Source organism: Elephas maximus, chromosome 16, assembly GCF_024166365.1.
Source record: "Elephas maximus indicus isolate mEleMax1 chromosome 16, mEleMax1 primary haplotype, whole genome shotgun sequence".
NCBI classification, from domain to species: domain Eukaryota; kingdom Metazoa; phylum Chordata; class Mammalia; order Proboscidea; family Elephantidae; genus Elephas; species Elephas maximus.
The window spans coordinates 45928943-45950505 of record NC_064834.1 but is presented as its reverse complement, the minus strand read 5'-3'; the positions used below and the strand labels follow the sequence as shown (position 1 = coordinate 45950505).

At 38.1% G+C, this 21563-nt stretch overlaps 1 pseudogene; it reads right to left on the bottom strand.

Moving 5' to 3' along the window:
• The window catches only part of LOC126059999 (cytochrome P450 2C42-like), a 122158-nt pseudogene that overhangs the window by 8257 nt on the left and 92338 nt on the right, over window positions 1-21563 (bottom strand).

Here is a 21563-nt window from a genome sequence, read left to right as displayed (position 1 = left end):
CACATTGTGATTTTTACACTTTTCTCATCTTGTGTTGGTACAGGATTGAAATCATACTGTGAACACGGGGACTTCAAGAGTACAGAGGTGCTGTGTAGGAAAAAGAAATCTTACCTTGGGGATGAGGTAGTTCCTGAATTTAATATCACGGGTCACGTCATGGGCCAGGGGAATGGGGACGAGTTCAATGTATCTCAGGATCTCGTGCACCACGACATCTGTGTAGGGTATGCTGCCCCTGTCCTGCATGCAGGGGCTCTGGTGTCGGCCAACCACACAGTCAATCTCTTCCTGGACTTTAGCTAAGAAGACATAGTAAGAGCTGACGAAAAAAAGAAAATTGGCACATTTGCCATAGCAATTCAGCATTACATGAAGCATTATGAAATTGTACCAATATCATTATAAACATACATTATATGCCCAGAAGTACACCTAGACAGAGAGAGGGGAAGAGAATTGCAACAATGCAGACACATATACCACCACCTGTCTGTTAGTTTGTGGTGCTGTGATGGCTTTTGTGCTGCTATGATGCTGGAATCTATGCCACCAGTATTTCAAATACCAGCAGGGTTACCCATGGTGGACAGGTTTCAGCAGAGCTTCCAGACTAAGATACACTAGGAAGGAAGGCTTGGTGAACTATTCTGAAAAGTAGCCAATGAAACCCCATGGATCACAACAACAAATTGTCCAATATAATGCTGGAACCTGAGGCCCCTAGTTTGAAAAGCACAGAAAATACACAGTGGCTGGAACAATGGACTCAAGCCTACCAACAACAGTGAAGATGGTGCAGGATCTGGCAACATTTTGTTCTGTTGTGCATCCATTTGCCCTGACTCAAGGGAACTTCATGGCAATACACAACAATAACTGACACATATACTTCTCTTATAAGCCTGGCCTTAAGAAAAATCTGTACAAACCTATATATTGTCATACAGAGTAACTAATACCAAAAGAAATGATAAAATGCTTCAAAATATAGACAATTAGCACATAATTAACTCAAGAAATTGCTGTCCTTGCAGAAAGATAAAGAGGAATCAAATTTTAATTTTAATCAAAATAATATATGGTGTTAAATGTTAAATTTTATTAAAAGGTCTTTATGCATGTGTGTGTGTATTTGAGTCTGTGCAATTTGCAATAGTATTGTTTCTCATCCCCATTCCCAAAGGCAGCCACTTTGAATCATTCTGGCAGTTACTACTGAAATTTACATTCTTATTTCTAAGTATTGCCTCTAGTTCTATCTCCAGATTTGTTCATTTTTAGACAACATCTAATAACTACCAGGTATGGATTCAGAAGAGGATGTGGAATGAGGAATATCGTTGCTGATATCACATTGATCTGCTGGAAATATCAGAAAGATGTCTACCTGAGTTTTATTGACTTTGCAAAGGTATTTGACTGTGTAGATCATAACAAATTATGGATATCATTGTGAAGAAGGGGAACCCCAGAACACTTAATTTCTGTTTGTTAAAGCCATCCACTAGTGTTATTTCTGTTATGACCGCACTAGATAATTAAGACACGCCCCTATTGTGCAAAGTTGTCTCATTTTTATTCTTTCATCAAATTTGGACAAATTTCACCTAGTGGCACAAAAGTTTAAAAATGAGGCTTCTCTAAGAGAAGCATAATGGAAAACACTAGCTGTGTCTTGCCAAATTCCTTTCTGAATTTCACCCTGCCCACCATCTGTGGTTGTACCTGTGACCTCCAGGTGCTGTAACAGAAGCAGGAGTCCGTATCTCAGGGTGGTGCTTGTTGTCTCTGTCCCAGCTACAAGTAGATCAGCTATCGTGCTTAACAAATTTTTAATAGTAAATTCAGGCTATTGATTGTGCTTTTCCTGGGAAAGGTTTGACACAATGCTGACAAATTAGTTTGCCAGCATATTTAATTACAATGCATCCAAAAAAACTCAGGTTGTTCTAAAGTTAAGCAAACTTAGAAACTGGATAATATAGTTGTATAAAACAAATCAGTGTATGGTATTGTGGAGATTGTAAATAAGATGACCCAATCTTAATTTTCTAACCTTTTATCATTTTTGTATTTGACAAAATATTTCATTTCCCAGCCTCTTTTGCAGTTATGTGGGCCATGCAACTTAGTTTTTCCTTATGAGATAGAAGCCAAAGTACTACTTCTCTGTCCTACTTCTTACTCAAAATGCAGATGTGAAGGAGCAAGTTGGGCAGTCATCATCTCAAGAGATGAGGATTTAAACATGATGCTAAAGGCCTACATACTAAGTTTGGTGAAAGAAAATGGAAGACAGTTGACTCCTTGATGCTTCTGGGCTATTGTACTTGCTTGGACTGCACAAAATGGGATTCCTTGTGAGATAAATCCACTATGTGTTTAAGCCATTGTTAATTGGGTTTCATCTTATTTGAAGACAAAACACATAGTTGGTAGACATGGGTAAGTTGGGGCCATATCATGAAAGATATAAGCCTGAATCAAGAGTTTGCAATTCTCATCTTCTATTAAAGTGTTTATATGGACTCAGTATTGCTTGAAAACTCACTGGGAAGTTTAAATTATACAAAAGCTTATATGGCAGTATAGCCTCGAATGAGTTAGAGAGAAAGAAAATGGATTCACAAAGACAAAATGGACAGCACCACTGTACTCCAGATGGGATGCCATAGGCAACTTTGTCTAATGAACAACTGCAGAAATGGCTAGAAATATACAAATTAAAGAGACACAACAACCATGAAAACACAGAGTTAGGGCATTAACTGTCCAAAAAGGATTAAGAAGATGCTGAGACTAAGGGACTGACTGAACGGAGCTCTCATGAATTGGAAGCTGGAAGAGGAAAAGGACCTGACAAGAACAAGTTAGATTGATTTAAGACTAGAGGGTGATGAGACACTGAACAGAGAATAAAAAAAGGGCAATTTGAAACACGGACTGAAAAAAAAAAGGGAGTCATTAATATACCTAAAGAAAAACTCTTTCCTAACCAGTACACTAAAAAAAAAAAAAAAGTACACTAGGACAGCATTATTTTAATGAGATTCTTATAATCTCTTATAATCTCCTGGTGATGTGTGGCATGTCTAACACTATGCAATTAAACCCATTAAAACTGACTTACCCCGTCAATGGGTGTACATACAGACAAATCTAATCATCTCCTTAACCAAAAAAATCCATTGCCATTAAGTCAATTCCAACTCATAGCGACCCTATAGGACAGAGTAGAACTACTCCATGCAGTTTCCAGGGAGCACCTACTGGATTTGGCCATTTAAACATCCGTATAAAAAAAAAAAAAAAGCGGAAACCCTGGTGGCATAGTGGTTATGTGCTATGGCAGCTAACCAAAAGGTCAGCAGTTCAAATCCACCAGGCGCTCCTTGGAAACTCTATGGGGCAGTTCTACTCTGTCCTATGGGGTCACTATGAGTCAGAATCAACTCGACCGCACTGGGTTTGGTTTTTTGTTTTGTTTTGTTTTGTTTTATTACAAAATGTACACACATACAAATAACTGAGTGGCCTCTAATATCTTACCTGTTTCATTTTGATCAGGAAACAATCAATGAAGTCCCAAGGATTGTTAACATCCAAGGATTCTTGGTGTTCTTTCACTTTCTCCAAAATATAACTTTTTACATCAGCAGTATTATTTAGGAATTTGTTATGACTCCCTGGGAATAATCAATCAGCATGGGGAATGTATTGCAGACCTACAAGAGAAAAAAAGTAATTTATTGAATAAAAAATCTTTTAATGACGGCATATATATGATATGCTAAACCCTGGTTAAAAGTAAAGCTATAAAGATGAATAGAAAATGGTCTCCATTTGGAGGGCTAATTCCTTACTGTACATACATACAAAGTAATGTTCTATGCTTACAGAATTATTTGATGGAGAATGCTGACCAGATTATCAAAGATGATAATCATTTCTGATACTCATACATTATTTCTATAGTATAAAAGCATCTTCATATCAGTCCTCCCATTTTTTATATCAGTTATTTTCTACAACCTTGAAGTACAAATGGCATGAATTACTACAATTCGCATTTTGTAGATGAGGACCTAGGAGATTAAGGAAGTCTGAGCAACCTGATTGATACAGGACACAAAGCTAGTCATGGCTGACTCTACTTCTTTCAAGCTGACTCAGACATAGAAACAAGGTTTAAAAACTGGGAATGGCTTGAAGATATCATGAAACCAAACTTGACATTTTGTGGTTAAATTACCCGTGCTCCTGAGCAGCTAAGTGAGTTCTCTAAGATCACACAATTATCATCCAGAAAGAGCGCAGGACATGCCAGCTAAGCACAGAGTAAAAATGTGATGATTGTTTATGGTTTTTACCCTGTAAGCCCCAATCATTTTGTCATGTAGCATTCCAACTGAAGCGTAAGTATTCCCCGTCATTGATAAGCTAAGTTAGAACATTTCTGCAAGTTATTTGATACATGTCATTAAGTATTGAATGGAGGACAAGTCTTGTTAGTAGTGGAAGCCTTTCAGCAAGGACCTTGGATCTCCACTGAGTGCTGTAGTCATGCTTTTGGGGCAATCACTAAAGTACTTTATGAAAACTATGCTTTGGGGTTTAGAAGAAAATCCACTGTGCAGGGAGCCAATGGGCTTGAATAGAGCTCTATATTCAGAGCATCTGTTTTCACCTGTGTAAAATAAAGGACTTGGCTACATATCCCTGATGTTCACTCCACGTTGCCAAACACTGGCCCTGATTTTTGTGTTCAAACACTCACTTCACACCTTGGTTCATTAAAGAATTTTGCGCTGCTCAGAGAAAGAATCTTGGCCACGCCTGAATCCATGGGGAGTGCAGAATCTGTGCGTTTTCATCCAATTTTCCTATCAACTTCAGAAAATTATGATCTGTATACTCAAAAGGTTTCTAGAAAATAATGGAGCACATCATATTGCAGGGAGCACAGGCCAGGATGAAAGCGGGATAACAGGGTGAGGCTAAAAAGTTGGAAACACGAAAAAATATCATTAAAATATCCAGATAAAACTCTGTCACTAAAATAACTTTAGGAAGCTTGAAGCAATAACTACCTAGAAATTCCCTTGTCAGCCAAATATTCAGCATGCCTTCAATCAACATATCCCTATTCTTTTCAAACTGAATTGACCATTCCTTCCTACCTAGTTTAATGATGATGTTTCCAATACTCCAGTCACTTTCCCTGCATTTATTTATACCATTCTAAATCAAGGTGCCTGTTATTGTGGAGGGTAAAAGAAAAAAAAAAAAAATTAAAGACTCCAGCTTTTAAAAATACCTAATATTGGTCAACATGGTGCCATAGACAGAAGCACCTCCATGCTGTCCCTCCACAGTGGGACCCGAAAAACTAAGTGAAACAGAGACAAATGTCATTCCTGGAACCTGAAGTGTCAAATGAAGAGATAAAGAACTCAGCCAAACACTGAATGGAATAAAAAACTGACAAAGGACAGAGAGCAAGGAGAGATACGTGCAGAGGGCCCCTATCAGCTAACGCCATCCAGATCTCCTGTCTTGGACTCTTGTCAGGGACCAGCTGACAGGGAGCACAGGAAAGCAGCTTCATGGAACTCCCAGCAGAGGATAGAACACCCGGTAACAAGCAATACATGCTTTCCCACCTCCTGTCCTCTCCCCAGTGCTCTACCTCCGAGCTTCCTGGCTGGCTGTGGTGGCTCAGCCAGCCAGGAAGGGCAACATCTGTGCCACTTGGATTCACCCCACCCACACTGGAGATCAGCCAACAGGGAGTATGGGAAAGCAGCTTCACAAAGCCCCCACCAGGAGACAGAGCACCCAGTAATGAGCAATATACACTTTCCTAACCCCCATCCTTCTTCCTCTCCCCCGTTCGGACTCCTCTGCTTCCCGCCAGCTGCAGTCCCTTGGCCAAGAGGTAACTGCTTCAGCCTCAGGCCTCTTGGATTCACCCTGCCCTCACTGGCCAGCCCCCTGAGCTGGTGTTGCTTCTTTCCATTTTATTTTTTGTTTCTTCCGTGCTTCCCACCACCTCCAGCTCCTTTCTCTTGAACACCTGGCTCCGTGTGCCATGTTTGCTTCTTGAAAGGCTATGAAGCCTTGCTCGACTTGGTAGCCACTCCCCCCTGGCCCACAACACCAAGCTGGTGGGATCCCTGGGGCTTTTTTGTTTGTTTGTTATTTTGTTTTGCTTTGTTCTGTTTTACTTATTTGTCTTCTTTTTCTTTTCATGGCTTTGGAGCCCCTTCTAGCTGGGCTGCACTGTGCCACTTAGGAGCCACTCCCCCAGTCAGTGCAGCCCCATAGGTGGGATCCCTGGGGGCATTTTTTTCTTTCTTTCTTTCCCCTTCTTTCTTACTTTTTCTTTTTCCCTTTCTGTCTTTCTTCATTACTCAGTTCTTGTCTCTATATACTTACCTACATTTCCTGTCTCCTGAATACTTGGTGCTGTGTCGTCTATACCCCCTCTTACCAGGCTATACTGCACAGCCTGGGAGTCACTTCCCCAGTTTTCATGGACCCACTGGTAGGACTCCTGGGGGCTTTTCTTTTCCAAATTTTTATGTTCTTTTTTTTTTTTTTCCATTTTGCTTTTCTCCGTTTCTCAGTTTCTCTTCTCTCCAATCCACTGGCAACTTCTCTTGGCATTTTTTTTTTCTTTGTCTGTTTCTTTGTTTTTGGTTCCTGATTCTCCCTCCTCTTTCCCATACACCTATTACTCCACACACCACAACCTCCCCCCTCTTTCCTACCTACCTGCGCCGTATGCTGAACATCATACCTCTGAGCAGCACAGGCATGGCCTACTGGAACCGGCCTGGCACTGATTCCTGGCTGCCCTGTCAGCCATACTATGTGCCACAATCAACCCATCCCAGCCCCTCCCCTTCAGCTGGACCTGCCCAGCTGCACCATAGCTGATTGACTGGCCCCGCCCTTTGGGTAAGGAGGTGAAAAGTATTGTTACTACAGGCGAGCAAACAACAAAGAATGCACAGCTGCCTGCTCAGACATAACCAAATAAAACACAAAACCAGGACTATACAAACAAGTCTACAATCAAGAGATGAAGAAAATAACTACTGAATGTCCCAAAGACTGCAGACAATATCAAAACAGATTAAAAAAAGACAGGACAGGATGGTTTCCATAGGCATCCAAAATAAAGCACCAGATGATGTTCTAGTAGAAGAGAAGTCACCAGAACTATGTGACAAGGAATTCAGATCTCTAATATTCAGAGCTATCCAAGGGTTGAAGCAAAAAGCAGATAAAAATGAAGAAAAAAATAGACAAATTTACAGAAAGGCAGACAAATCCTTGGAAAATACAGGAAAAAATGGAAGAATTCAGGAAAATAATACTCCTGCCAAAATGCCAAAATAAATTTACAACTAGAAATCAAAAAACAACAACTAGAAATCCAAAAGATAAACGAGTTTTCAGAAATAGTGTCATAGAAGGGCTGAGGAGCAGGTTTGAAATGATGGAAGACAGGATCAGTGAAATTGAAGATAAACACTTCAATACAACTCTTTTGAGGAAAAACTAAAAAATAAGAGTAAAAAATAAAAAAAAGAACAAAAAAATAAGGAAACCCTGAGAATTGTGTGGGATACAATCAAAAGCAAAAATTTGCAAGTGATTGAAGTTCCAGAACAGGGAGAGAAAACGGAAATCACAGAGAAGACTATTGAAGAATTGCTGACAGAAACCTCCTAACCATGAGTGATAAAAAGATGACCATCCAAGAGGCTCAACAAACTCAATATAGGATAGACCCCAAAAGAAAAACACCAAGGCATATCATAACCACACTTGCTAAAACCAAAGACAAGGAAAATTCCTGACAGCTGCTTGAGAAAAACAAAATTCACATACAGAGGAGAGACAATAAGTCTAAACTCTGATTATTCAGCAGAAACCATGCAGGCAAGAAGGCAACGGGGTGACATATAAAACCTCGAGAGAAAAAAAATTACCAACCAAGAATAATATATCCTGCATAACTTTTGTTCAAATATGATGGTGAAACGAGGACATTTCCAGATGAACAGAAATTAAAGGAATATGTAGAAACCAAACCAAACTTACAAGAATTATTGCAGAGAGTCCTTCGATCTGAGAACAAACAATACCAGACCATAGCCTGAATCTAGCACACAAGATTGTACCATTAAGATAACAAGCTAAGAAATGGACTCTCTAGGACTATCCAAAACCAAAAGAATTGCAACAGGGAACCAGAGAGGTTAATCTGTAAGTGGCAATAATGTCAGAACAATAAAACAGGGAATGAACTGTATAGGTATAGAACTTCCTAATGGAGAGGAAGAAAAGGTGATACCAAGTAATAATAGACGAGTTCAAACCTAGGAAGATAAGGGTAAACTTCAAGGTAAACACAAAGAAAGTTAACAAACCTACTCATCAAAATAAAGAAGAAAAACATAAAGTCTCAATAAAAACAAAATCTACAAAAACAAATGAAATGGAAAAGAAATCCACAAACAAAATGAACTCAGCACAGGAGAGTAAGAGGAACAAAGAAAATGTTAGCACCACAAAAAAAAAAAAAAAAAAATGACAGCAATAAACTCATACCTGACAATAATTACACTGAATGTAAATGGCCTAAATGAACATACAAAGAGATAGAGTAACAGAAAGGATACAAAAAAAAAAAGGATCCGTCAATATGCTGTCTACAAAAGACACACCTCAGAAACAAAGATGTAAATTTATTAAAAGTCAAAGGATGCAAAAAATATATCAAGCAAATAACCACCAGAAAAGGGCAAGAGTGGCAATACTAATCTCATATAAAATAGACTTTAAAACAAAATCCACCATAAAAGAAAAAGAAGGACACTACATAATGATTAAAGGGACAATCCATCATGAAGACTTAACCATAATAAACATCTACGCACCCAATGACAGGGCTCCAAAATGCATTTAAAAAAAGCTCTAATAGCACTGAAAACAGAAACTGACAGTTCCACAATAATAGTAGGAGACATCAAACACCACTTTCAGTAAAGGACAGAACGCCTAGAAAGAAACTCGACAAAGATACAGAAAAGCCAAGGGGCACAATCAGCCAATTTGACCTCAAAGACATATATAGAACACTCCACCCGAGAGATGCAAAGTACACATTCTTTTCAAAAGCACATGGAACGTTCTCTGGAATAGACCACATCTTAGGCCACAGAGCAATTCTCAACAAAATCCAGAACATTGAGATAGTACAAAGTACCTTCTCTGACCACAATGCCATTAAAGCAGAAATTAACAACAGGAACGGTAAAGAAAAAAAATCAGTTACATGGAAACTGAATAACATCCTGCTTAAAAAACACTGTGTAATAGAAGAAATCAAAGATAGAATAAAAAAATTCCTAGAATCAAATGAAAATGAAAATACATCATACCAAAACTTTGGGACACAGCAAAGAAAGACCTCAGAGGTCAATTTATAGCAATAGATGCACACATCAAAAAATACTAAAGGGACAAAATCAAAACATTATCTACACAACTTAAAAAAATAGAAAGAGAACAGCAAAAGAAGCCCATAGCCATCAGAAGAAAGGAAATAATAAAGATCAGAGCAGAAATAAATGAAATAGAGAGCAGAAAAACAATAGAATCAACAAAACCAAAAGTTGGTTCTTTGAAAGGATCAACAGAAATGACAAACCACTCGCCTATCTGACAAAACAAAAACAGGAGAGAATGCAAATAACCCAAATAAGAAACGAAATGGGGGACATTACAACAGATCCAACTGAATAAAAAGGATCATAACAGAGTATTATGAAAAACTATACTCCAACAAATTTGAAAACCTAGAAGAAATGGACAAATTTCTAGAGACACACTACTTATCCAAACTAACACAAAATGATGCTGAAAATCTGAACAGACCCATAAAAAGAGAAGATATTAAAAAGGTAAAAAAAAAAAACTCGCAAGGAAAAAAAGCCCTGGCCCAGGTGGCTTCACTGGGGAATTCCACCAAACATTCAGAGAAGAGCTTACACCAGTACTACTCAAACTATTTCAGAACATAGAAAAGGAAGTGATACTTCCAAATTCATTCTATGAAGCCAGCATTACCCTGATACCAAAACCAGGCAAAGACACCACAAGAAAAGAAATTATAGACCAATGTCTCTCATGAATATAGATGCAAAAATTCTCAACAAAATTTTAGCTAATAGAATTCAGCAGCATATCAAAAAAATAATACACCATGACCAAGGAGGATCCATACAAGGTACGTATGGATGGTTCAACATTAGAAAATCAATCAACATAATCCACCACACAAAAAAAGGAAAGAAAAGAATTACACGATCATCTCAATTGATGCAGAAAAGATATTCGACAAAGTCCATCACCTATTCCAGATAAAAACTCTCAATAAAATAGGTATAGAAGCGGAAATTCTCAACATTATAATAGGCATCTATGCAAAACCAATGGCCAACATCATTCTTAATGGAGAGAGGCTGAAAACATTCCCCTTGAGAACAGGAACAACACAAGGATGCCCTATATCACCAGTCCTATTTAACATTGTGTTGGAAGTCCTAGCAGGAGCAATAAAGCAAGAAAAAGAAATAAAGTTCATAAAAGTTGGTAATGAAGCAGTTAAAATTTACCTATTTGTGGATGATATGATACTATACATAGTAAACCCAAAAGACTCCAAGGAAAAACTACCAGAACTAATAGAAAGATTCAGCAGAGTAGAAGGATACAAGGTAAACATACAAAAGTCAGTTGGATCCCTATACACCAAAAAAGAGAACGATGAAAAGGAAATCAGGAAAACAATACCATTTATAATAGCCCCTAAAAAAAATAAAATACTTGGGAATAAATCTAACCAGGAATGTAAAAGACCAATATAAAGAAACATACAAAAAACTACTGTAAGAAAACAAAAGAGATCTACATAAACAGAAAACATACCACACTCATGGATAGGTAGGATCAACACTGTTAAAATGACAATTCTACCCAAAGCAATTTACAAATGCAATGCAATACTGATCTAAATACCAACAACTTTCTTTAAAGAGACAGAAAACTTATCATTAACTTTATTTGGAAAGGGAAGAGATCCCAGATAAGTAAAGCACTATTGAAGAAGAAGAATAAAGTAGGAGAACTCGCACTACCTGACCTCAGAACCCACTATACAGCCGCAGTAGTCAAAACAGCCTGGAACTGGTACAAAGACAGACACATTGACCAATGGAACAGAATTGAGAACCCAGATGTAAATCCATCCACCTATGGTCACCTGGTCTTCGACAAGGGCACAAAGTCCATCAGATGGGGAAAACACAGTCTTTTTAACAAATGGTGCTGGCAAAACTGGATGTCCATCTGCAAAAAAAAAAAAAAAAAAAAAATGAAACAGGATGCATACCTCACACCATATACAAAAACTAACTGAAAAAATGGATCAAAGACCTAAATATAAAGTCAAAAACTATGAAGCTAGTAGAATAAAAAAATAGGATCAACACTAGAAGCCCTAATACATGGCATTAACTGGATACAAACCACAACCAATTACACACAATCTTCAGAGGGTAAGCTAGATAACTGAGATCTTCTAAAAATTAAACACTTAGTTGTGGGATGACATCTAGCACACCATACATGAAGAAAGCGAAGGTCATTTAAAATACAGGAAAGAAAGAAAAGACCAAAATAAATGTCAGAAGAGACTCTGAAACTTGTTCTTGATTGTAGAGTAGTCAAAGCAAATGAAAGAAATGATGAAGTAAAAGAACTGAATAAGGGTGGCTTGTGAAGACTGTGTAAATTATTATGATAAAATTGCGAACACCTTCAGAAAGAAAACAAAAGGAAGAACACATGAGGCATTTCCCAAGCTGAAAGAATGGAAGAAAAAATTCAAGCCTCTAGTTGTAATATTGAAGGATTTTATGGGCAAAAATTGAATGATGCGAGAAGCATCAAAAGAAGATGGGAAGCATATAGACAGTCACTGCACCAAAAAGAATTGGTTGACATTCACTCTTTTTAGGAAGTAGCATATGATCAAGAACCAATGGTACTGAAGGAAGAAGTCCATGCTGCTCTGAAGGCATTGGGGAAAAACAAGATTCCAGGAACTGATGGAATACCAATTGAGATGTTTCAACGGACAAATGAAACCTGGATGTGCTCACTATCTATGTCAAGAATTTGGAAGAGAGCTACCTGGCCAACCATGCCCATTGCAAAGAAAGGTGATCAGATAGGATTGTTACAAGAAAGAGCCTCCTTGGTTCTTGTCTTTGGTGTAGGAAAGAGTTCGAACACTGAGACAAATAGTGCTAAGCAAGCAGAGGTTTATTAGCTAGCAGAGGGTTAGTAGCGAAATTACACTTGACCAGGGAGCATCAAGTGGGCTATGCATATAGAGAGAGAGTCTGAGTACCCCGATACAGAGTTTCCTTCCTGTTGTACCTTGGATCACTATTAGTCTAAATCAACTCAACGACAGTGGGATATATATTGAAGTCGAAGTTCTTATGAGCAAAACCTGAGCAGTGGGGCCGAGATGGCAGAGAAGTCAGTGGTCCCTCTTAGAAAAAACAAGTGAATCAATTATGTATGACAATCTAGGAGCCCTGAACATCAAAGGCAAAGTTGAGAAATCAAACTGAGTGGCAGGGAGAGGGAGAGATGGTTCAGAAGCAGAGAGGAATTGCCAGACCTGACCCAGTGGGAACCAGCACCCCACGGGCCGGATCCACTGGCATGGTGCAAATGCAGTGAGACAAGCAGTGGCATTCAGGACACATTTTCCACATCAGGAGAGACTGAGCCATGAAGAGTTCACTCATGCCTCCACGGTCAGCAAAGACTAGTGCTCTCAGCATAAGTGCTTGCATCTAATCTACTAAAAAAAAAAAAAAAACACCCCTTTGGAAAAAACTCTCTCCCATTTAACTGATCCCTTTCTGCTCTGCACCGGGTACCAAGCTGCCTTCAGTGATAGTCACTTTCCCTGGGCTGGAAGTAAGAACCGTCGTGTGCCCTGAGCCATCCTCCCAGCCTTGGACAAGGAACAAATTAACAAACAGGAGGAAAAATATAATCTACCAGCTCCCCTCAGCTGGGAACTCAGGGGAGAAACAGTTCCTTTGCTTAAGCACAGGCATAAAGGGTCCACGGACTTTGAATGCTTTTCACCCCTGCACAGACCTGAGTGGGCCCATTTCGACAGCATGGGCACTCATTAGTACAGTAAAACAGGGTATATACTTAAAGCCTAACTTCAACATATTCAGCTATATGGTGGAGAAGCAGGTTTGTAAGGTTTGACACCACTCTGCCTATAAAGCAGCGTCCTTACCTACCCACATCAGGAGTTTGAGGACTGGTGGCTTAACCCACGCCACCTAACCACCCTCAACAGAGGTCTCAGATAAGCGATGGGTCCCAGTTGTTACAGCCAACAGGATTGAGTGCCCATAGCCCAGCTGCAAAACCCACCCACCTAGGTGCTCTAGGGAACAGAGACACCCTCTCCTCAGACAATCAGGGGAAGTTACCAGTACCCTACCTTGCTCAGCACATGACCCCCTACTGCAGCCAAATACCTGTCCGTACATCAATTGCCCCTGCTTAACTAAGATTGTAGGTGAGAACCTGCACTGGACAACTGAGCTGAATCCATACAAGAAAACTAAACAGACTCCTAGGCTCGTATACCTAGTAACAGCTCTAACTACCTGGTGACAGGACGTTAGAGCTTCCAAGGAGCCAATAATCAAACTAACTCACTCAAGCAGACTATTTGAGCATATCAAAACAAAATAAAACATTACCAAAACCAGGGAAAGACACCACGAAAAAGAAAATTACAGGCCAATATCTCTCATGAATATAGATATAAACATTCTCAACAAAATTCTAGCCAATAGAATCCAGCAACGTATCAAAAAAATAATACACCACGACCAAGTAGGTTTCATAACAGGTATGCAAGAATGGCTCAACATTAGAAAATCAATCAACATAATCCACCACATAAATACAAAGAAGGAAAAGAATCACATGATCATCTCAATCAGTGCAGAAAAGGCATTCAACAAAGTCAAACTCCTATTCCTGATAAAAACTCTCAACAAAATAGGCATAGAATGGAAGTTTCTCAACATAATAAAGGGTGTCTATGCAAAACCTATGCTACGGCTACGGCTGCTAACCTAAGAGGTCGGCAGTTCGAACCTGCCAGGTGCTCCTTGGAAATTCTATGGGGCAGTTCTATTCTGTCCTATATAGGTCGCTATGAGTCAGAATCGACTCGACAGGGTTTTTTGTTTTTTTTATGCAAAACCAACAGCCAACATCATTCCGAATGGAGAGAGTCTGAAAACATCCCCCTTGAGAAGAGGAACAAGACAAGGATGCCCTTTATTACCACTCATAATTTGACACTGTGTTCGAAGTCCTAGCTAGAGCAATAAGGCAAGAAACAGAAATAAAGGTTATTCTAATTAGTAGTGAAGAAGTTAAACTCTGTATTTGTGGATGATATGATACTATACATAGAAAACCCAAAAGACTCCTGGAGAAAACTACTGAAATTAATAGAAAGATTCAGCAGAGCAGCAGGATACAAGACAAATATACACAAAAATCAGTTAGATTCCTATACACCAATAAAGAAAATGATGAAAAGGAAATCAGGAAAACAATACAATTTATAATAGCCCCTAAAAAATTAAAATACTTGGGAATAAATCTAACCAGGGATGTGAAAGAGCTATACAAAGAAAACTACAAAACACTACAGCAAGAAACCAAAAGAGATCTACATAAATGGAAAAACATACCATGCTCATGGATAGGTAGACTCAACATTGTGAAAATGACAATTCTACCCAAAGCAATTTACAAATAGAATGCAATCCCAATCCAAATACCAATAACATTCTTTAAGGAGCTGGAAAAACTTATCATTAACTTTATATGGAAAGGGAAGAAGCCCCAGATAAGCAAAGCATATTGAAGAAGAAGAAAGTAGGAGGACTCGTGTTACCTGACCTCAGAACCTACTCTATACTTACAGAAGTCAGAACAACCTGGTACTGGTACAATGACAGATATACTGACCAATGGAACAGAATTGAGAACCCAGATGTAAATCCACCCACCTATGGTCACCTGATCTTCAAAAAGGGCCCAAAGTCCATGCAATGAGGAAAAGACAGTCTTTTTATAAATGGTGCTGGCAAAACTGGATGTCCATCTGCAAAAAAAAAAAAAAAAAAGGACCCATACCTCACACTATACACAAAAACTAACTAAAAATACATCAGTCATAAATATAAAGCCAAAAACCATGAAGTTCATAGAAGAAAAAGTAGGATCAATGCTAGAGAGTCTAATACATGGCATTAACAGGATACAAACCACAACCAGTAACACACAAGCTCCAGAAGATAAGCTAGATTACTGGGATCTTCTAAAAATTAAACACTTATGGTCATCAAAAGACTTCACCAAAAGAATAAAAAGAGAATCTACAGACTAGGAAAAAAAAATTGGGGAATTACAAATGAGACGAAGGTCTAATCTCTAAAATCTACAAGAAAATCCAACACCTCTACAACAAAAAGGTAAATAATCCAATTAAAAAATGGGCAAAGGAAATGAACAGACACTTCACCAAAGAAGACATTCAAGTGGCTAACAGGCACATGACGCTTACCATCTCTAGCCATTAGAAAAATGCAAATCAAAATGACAATGAGATACCCTCTCACCCCAGCATTACTGGCACGAATCAATAAAATAGGTAATAACAGATATTGGAGAGGCTGTGGGGAGTTTGGAACTCTTACGCACTGCTGGTGGGAATGCAAAATGATACAACCATTTTGGAAAATGACATGGCACTTCCTTAGAAAGCTAGAAATAGAAATACCGTATGATCCAGCAATCCCACTCCTAGGAATATATCCTAGAGAAACAAGAATCATCACAGGGACAGATATATGCACACCCATGTTTATTGCAGCATTGTTCACAATAGCAAAAAGATGGAAACAACATAGATGCCCATCAACAGATGAATGAATAAACAAGCTGTGGTACATACACACAATGGAGTATTACAAAATTATAAAGAACAATGATGAATCCTTGAAGCATATCATAACATGGATGCATCTGGAGGACATTATGCTGAGTAAAATAAGTCAATCACAAAAAGACAAATATTGTATGAGACCACTACTGTAAATACTCATGAAAAGGTTTACATACAAAAAGAAACAATCTTCGATGGTTATGAGAGATGGGAGGGGTGGGGATGGGAAGACACTTAATAGATAGGTAGAAACTTTGGTGAAGGGTAAGACAGTACACAATACTAGGGAAGCAGCACGGCCTGTACAAGGCAAGGTCATGATAGCTCCATGGATACATCCAAATTCCCTGAGGGACCAAATTCCTGGGCTGAGGCTGTGGGAACCATAATCTTGGGGCATATCCTGCTCAATTAGCATAACACAGTTTATAAAGAATATGTTCTACGTTCTACTTTGGTGAGTAGCATCTGGGGTCTTAAAAGCCTGTGAGCACCCATCTAGGTTACTCCCTTCGAGAGCAAGGAAGAATGAAGAAAACTAAAGATACAAGGGAAATATTAGTCCAAAGGACTAATGGACCACATCTACCATGGCCTCCACCAGACTGAGTCCAGAAGATGGTGCCCAGCTACTACCACTGACTCCTCTGACAAGGATCACAATAGAGGGTCCTGGCCTGAGCTGGAGAAAAATGCAGAACAAAATCCTACCTCACAAAGAAAGACCAAACTTGCTGGCCTGACCCAGACTGGACAAATCCTGAGAATATGGCCCCTGGATACCCTTTCAGCTCAGTAATGAGGTCACACCTGAGCTTCACCCTTCCACCAAAGATTGAACAGGACCATGGAACAAAACAAGGTTAAAGGGGTGCACCAGCCCTGGGGCAGGGACTGTAAGGTAGGAAGGAACAGGAAAGCTGGTAGTAGGGAACCCAGGGTTGAGAAGGGAGAGTGTTGACATGTCATGGGGTTGTTAACCAATATCATAAAACAATGTGTGTACTAACTGTTTGATAAAAAACTAGTTTGTTCTGTAAACATTCATCTAAAGTACAATTAAAAAAAAAAAAAAACAAGAAGCTAGGACACAGTAAGCAAACATAAAAAAATAAATACAATAACTTATTGATGGTTCAGAGACAACAGTCAATATCAAATTACATAAAGAGGCAGGTCATGATGGCTTCAGCAAGCTCCCAAAACAATCAAGAAATCTTCTACATGAAGAGAACTTCCTGGAACTACCAGAGGTAGAATACAAAAGACTAATGTACAGAACTCTTCAAGAGATCAGGAAGGAGATAGACAAAATGCAGAACAAGCCAAGGAATGCACAAACATAGCATTAGAGAAAGTAAGACAATTAGAGTAGTGCCTAATGATAAATTTAATAGACTGCAAGAATCCATAGAGAGCCAGCAAACAAATTCAGAAGATTAACAAAATTTCAGAATTAGGCAACTCAATAGAAAGTCACAGGAGCAGAATTGAGGAAATGGAAGTCAGAATTAGTGAGATTAAAGATAAAGCACTTGACCCAACATATTTGAGGAAAAATCAGGTAAAATAATTAAAAAAAATGAAGAAACCCTAAGAATTATGTGGGACTCTGTCAAGAGGAATAAGCTAAGAGTGGTTATTCATAGGGTGAACAGAAAATACAGAAAAAATTGTCAAAGATTTGTTGGCAAGAAACTTCGCTGATACTGAGAAAGATGAGAAGATATCTATTCAAGATGCTCATCGAACCCCACACAAGGTAGATCTGAAAAGGAAGTCACCAAGACATATTAAAATCAAACTTGCCAAAACCAAAGATAAAAGACATAATTCTAAGAATGGCTAGGGATAAACAAAAAGTCACCTACAAAAGAGAGTCAATAAGGCTAAGCTGTGACTACTCAGCAGAAACCATGCAGACAAGAAGGCATATCTGGGATCTACATATGGGATGACATATATAAAGCAATGAAGCAGAAAAATTGCCACACAAGAATTATATATCCAGCAAAACTGTCTCTCAAATATGAAGGGGAAATTAGGATACTTCCAAATAACAGAAGTTTAGGAAATTTGCAAAAACCAAACAAAAATGACAAAAATACTAAAGGGAGTCCTCCTGTTAGAAAATCAATAACATCAGATAACAACCCAAGACTAGAACACAGGACAGAGCAACCAGATATCATCCCGGGCAGGGAAATCACAAAAAAAAATCAAAGCTAAAATGCTCAAAACAGGGAACCAGAGACATCATGATGTAAAGGATGACAATATTATATAAAAAAAGGAGAACAAAAAAAATGTAGTCACCAATCTTTCATATGGAGAGGAAGGCAAGGGAATATAAAGAAAAAAAAGATTGGTTTAAACATAGAAAAATAGGAATAAATATTAAGGTAACCACAAAGGAAACTAACAATCCTACACATCAAAATAAAAAACAAGAAAAACATAAAGACTCAGCAAATACAAAAGCAACAACAATGAAAAAGAAGAAAAGACAATACAAAAAGAAAAACTACTCAGCACAGAAAATTAACTGGAAAAAAGGAACTATCAACGTCACAAAAAAAAAGACATCAAAATAACAGTGATAAACTCATACTTATCAACAATTACAATGAATGTAAATGGACTAAATGCACCAATAAAGAGACAGAGTGGCAGAATGGATTAAAAAAAAAAACAAAAACACAATCCATCTATATGCTGCTATAAGAGACACACCTTAAAGACACAAACAAACTAGAACTCAAAGGATGGAAAAAAATATATATATCAAGCAAACAACAATTAGAAAAGAGCAGGAGTGACAATATTAATTTCTAACAAAATGGATTTTAAAGTAAAATCCTCCATAAAGGATAAGGAAGTCCACTATATAATGATTAAATGCTCAACATACCAGAAGGATATAACCATAATAAATATTTACACACCCAATGACAGGGTTCTAAGATACATAAAACAAACTCTAACAGCACTGAGAAGAGAGATAGCTCCACAAAAGTAGCAGAAGTCTGCAACACACCACTTTCAGTGAAGGACAGAACATCCAGAAAGAAGCTCCATAAAGACGTAGAAGATCTAAACGCCCCAGTCAACCAACTTGACCTCATAGACATGTACAGAACACTCCACTCAGCAGCAGCCAAGTATACTTTCTTTTCCAATGCACATGGAGCATTCTCCAGAATAGACCACATATTAGGTCATAAAGCAAGCCTTAACAGAACACAAAACATAAAAATATTACAAAGCATCTTTTCTGACCATAAAAGTAGATTTCAATAACAAAAAAAGCAAGGAAAAGAAATCAAACACATGGAAACAGAACAGTACCTTGCTCAAAAACTACTGGGTTATAGAAGAAATCAGGACGGAATAAAGAAATTCATAGAATCAAAAGAGAATGAAAACCCTTCCTACCAGAACCTTTGGTATACAGCAAAAAGCAGTGTTCAGAGGTCAATTTATGGCAATAAAAGCACACATCTGAAAAGGAGAAAGGGCAAAATCAAAAAATTATCCCTACAACTTGAACAAATAGAGAGAGCAACAAAAGAAACCCTCAGGCACCAGAAGAAAACAAATAATAAAAATTAGAGCAGAATTAAATGAAATAGAGAACAGAAACAATTGAAAGAGTTAACAAGACCAAAAGCTGGTTCTTTGAAAAGATCAACAAATTCAATAAACCGTTCGCCAAACTGACAAAAGAAAAACAGGACAGGAAGCAAATAGCCTAAATAAGAAATGAGATGGGCAATATCACAACAGACCCAGCTAAAATTAAAAGAATCATAACAGAATACTATGAAAAATTGTACTCTAAGAAATTTGAAAACCTAGAGGAAATAGACAAATTTCTAGAAACACGCTACCTACCTAAACTAACACAAACAGAGGTAGAACAATTAAATAAAGGTATAACAAAAGAAGAGATTGAAGAGGTAATTTAAAAACTCCTCCCACAAAAAACCTTGGCCCTGACGGCTTCACTGGAGAATTCTACCAAACTTTGAGAGAAGAGTTAACACCACTACTACTAAAGTATTTCAGAGCATAGAAAAGGATGGACTACTTCCAAACTCATTCTACGAACCCAGCATTACCCTGATACGAAAACCAGGGAAAGAAACCACAAAAAAAGAAAAATACAGACCAATATCTCTCATACAACTTAGATGTGAATACCCTCAACAAAATTCTAGCCAATGGAATTCAACAACATATCAAAAAAATAATTCATCATGACCAAGTGGGATTCATACCAGCTATGCAGAGTTGATTTAACATTAGAAAAACAATCAATGTAATCCCTCACATAGGTAAATCAAAAGACAAGAACCACATGATCTTATCAATTGATGCAGAAAAGGCATTTAACAAAGTCCAACATCCATTCATGATAAAAAACTCTCAGCAAAACAGGAATAGAAGGGAAATTCCTCAACATAATAAAGAGCATTTATACAAAGCCAAAAGCCAACATCTTCCAAAGTGGAGAAAGCATTCCCCTTGAGAATGGGAACCAGACAAGGGTGCCCTTTATCACCACTCTTATTGAACATTGTGCTGGATGGAGGTCCTAGCCAGAGCAATTAGGCTAGAAAAAGAAATAAGCGGTGACCAAATTGGTAAGGAAGAAGTAAAAATATCTCTACTTGCAGATGATATGATCTTATACTCAGAAAACCCTAAAGAATCCACAAGAAAACTACTGAAACTAATAGGAGTTCAGCAAAATATCAGGATACAAGATAAACATACAAAAATCAGCTGGATTCCTCTACACCAAAAAGAGAACATCAAAGAAGAAATCACCAAATCAATATTATTTACAAGAGCCCTCAAGAAGACAAAATACTTAGGGATAAATCTAACCAGAGACATGAAAGACCTATACAAAGAAAACTACAAGACACTACTTCGAGAAACCAAAAGAGACCTACATAAGTGGAAAAACATACCTTGCTCATGGATAGGAAGACTCAACATTGTGAAAATATCTCTTCTACCCAAAGCGGTCTATACATACAATGCATTCCTGATCCAAATTTCAATGGCATTTTTTAATGAGATGGAGAAAAAAATCACCAACTTCATATGGAAAGGGAAGAGGCCCCAGATAAGTAAAGCGTTACTGAAAAAGAAGAACAAAGTGGGAAGCCTCACACCACCTGATTTCAGAAAATATTATACTGCCATGGCAGTGAAAACACCCCAGTACTGGAACAACAACAGAAACACAGACCAATGAAACAGAACTGAGAATCCAGACGGAAATTCATCCACTTATGAGCAGCTGATATTTGACAAAGGCCCAAAGTCCGTTAATTGGGGAAAAGGCAGTCTCTTTAACAAATAGTGCTGGTATAATTGAATATCCATC